We start from the raw sequence: 2,167 nt of genomic DNA, 5'->3' as shown, positions 1-2,167 counted from the left end.
GCACTGTCAAGCTTCTCTTTTTTTTTTTTGGGTGCACTGGTGTTAACTTTTATTGTGTACCGTCATTTCATGTACTTCAACATCAGCAGGTAATAAACAGTTGCCTATTAACATGCAGTTTGCAGCAAAGATATGCCTTTTGACATCATTCAGAGATACTTGTTTTATTGAGATCATACCTAGATCCCAGGCGCCTAAACGAGGTAAGACATAAAAATACCATCATCACCATATGATTTTATTCTGTTGCTTAAAAATTACATCATATGAAAACTGTGTGTGTGTGTGTGCATGTGTGCATGTGTGCATTGTATTTAAGATTCCTAAAGTTGCTGGCCACCATACAGCCTCCAATATCTCCAAATAAATCCTGTTTGACTAACTCTTCTATAGCCATTACTTTTTCTGAACTATTCGCCTTGTGGGTCATTTAAATTGCATGTTTTAGATTTTTTTATTTATTATTTATTTTAATTAAGTTCCAAGTGCTCTCTATGTGTAGGGTATAGTAGTTCTTTTGTTTTTCAGAATTAGAACTTTAACAATTGACTTCTTTCTCTAAATTGCTCCTGGAATCAACATTAATAGGCAATTACTTTTTTACAAGTATCTAAGCAAAGAAAATTTGTCTCAAATGAGTTATAATAGCAGGCCTTCTATTTTATGGACGCACTTCTGGCAAATTTTTTTTTATGTACCTCAGTATTTAGGTGGAAAGGAAGAATGTAACTCAATAGGTTAGGGTATGGGGACAAGCTTTATCTCCAGAAATGGTCATTTAAGATATAGAGTAACTTTCAGTATTCCTTACAAATTTCTTTTCTTTTTATTTTTTATTTTAGAAGTATTATTCCTTAAAAATTTCATATTCTAACAGTTTCCATTTTCTTTAAACAAAATGGTGCAGAGTTGTGGTTAAGTTTCTGGTCTGAGGTTCATTACAATTCACTATATGAGATTCGAGGTGTGTATTGCCTTTAAGACCTGAATTTCTAGCAGTGAACTTCAAAGTTATTGGGTTATCAAGGAATATCGAATAGTTTAATAATTTTTTGAATTACTTGTTGCTTTGCAGATGCTCCCCCTCACCCAAAGCCTAAGAAGAAACACTGGTTGTTCTAGGTGAAGCAGATTGTTCATTCTGGTATAGCATTCAGGATTTTGAGAGATTATTGTGCATATTTTCCAACATCACCCCCCCTCCTTTTTTTCCCATAATTTTATACTCTCTTTATTCTTTTTTTTTTTCATCTCATTTAATTTAATTTTTTTTTTGGGTGTAGTTATGTTAATAACAGTTTTACTACTATAAATTTTATACAGTGCGTATTGTTATCTTGATGTAATTTTTAACTCATTTTTTCTTTTATTATTATTATTTTTTGTTTTTTGTTTTTTGTTTTTTGTTTTTTTTTTTTGTAATTATGTCTGTAACAGTTTTACTACTATAAATCTTAAACAGCGAGTTTTGTAATTTTCTTTTTTCTAATATGGATTCTTTTATTTGTTTCAACGAAATCAGACTGATTTATCCTAAAGAAATGTGCAGTTAATCTATTTTGACTATGACAATGTAAAAATATTTTTCTTAATATCTTTTATTGCTATCTCAGCTTAAAAGATATAAAGAAAACAGTGGAAAGTTATTCCAAGGTGAAAGAATTTCAATTCCGTACGACATGGGAACATTTATTTAAAATTCTGTGGCACTGCCCTTAAACCTTTCAGTCTTCTTGAGCTTTTCAAACTGGGTTTGGCTGTCTTTATGGTGGATTATACATGGAATTATGGCTTTTAGGTATTAACATCAATTAATCTTTGTATAAATCATAGGAGTCTTGTTAAGCTGATGACTTCATTGATCTGATGAACCTTGTGGACCGTATGGTTGCTCATTTTCTTTTGAAGATAAACCATACCATTTTCCTATTATGACAGCCAATTCTACATATATTTTCCTAGTGTATGGTCAGTTTACACCACACTTAGAAATAGCAAGTCCTTGAATCAAATGAATGAGGAAATATGCTATAGCCATAAACTATTTTACAAACTGAGTTGGAAAATTCTTACTGGTTTTCGATCTCATTTGGGCCTATCATTTATATAACTTTTTTACTTTCTAGTAACTGCTCATTTTCTTCTTCTTCTTCTTCTTCTTCTTCTT

The 2,167-nt window shown here is 31.0% G+C and overlaps 1 long non-coding RNA gene across 1 annotated transcript; it reads left to right on the top strand.

The window, feature by feature from the left end:
- The first annotated feature begins 71 nt into the window (after nt 1–71).
- On the top strand, nt 72–1,390 carry LOC136070150 (uncharacterized). Its single transcript, XR_010631403.1, has 3 exons — nt 72–203; nt 908–964; nt 1,076–1,390. It is a non-coding gene; the product is annotated as an uncharacterized LOC136070150 (long non-coding RNA).
- The last annotated feature ends 777 nt before the right edge of the window (nt 1,391–2,167 follow it).

Source organism: Quercus suber, unplaced genomic scaffold (genome assembly GCF_002906115.3).
Source record: "Quercus suber isolate HL8 unplaced genomic scaffold, Cork oak 2.0 scaffold_214, whole genome shotgun sequence".
NCBI classification, from domain to species: Eukaryota; Viridiplantae; Streptophyta; class Magnoliopsida; order Fagales; family Fagaceae; genus Quercus; species Quercus suber.
This window is presented reverse-complemented; position numbering and strand designations above follow the sequence as displayed.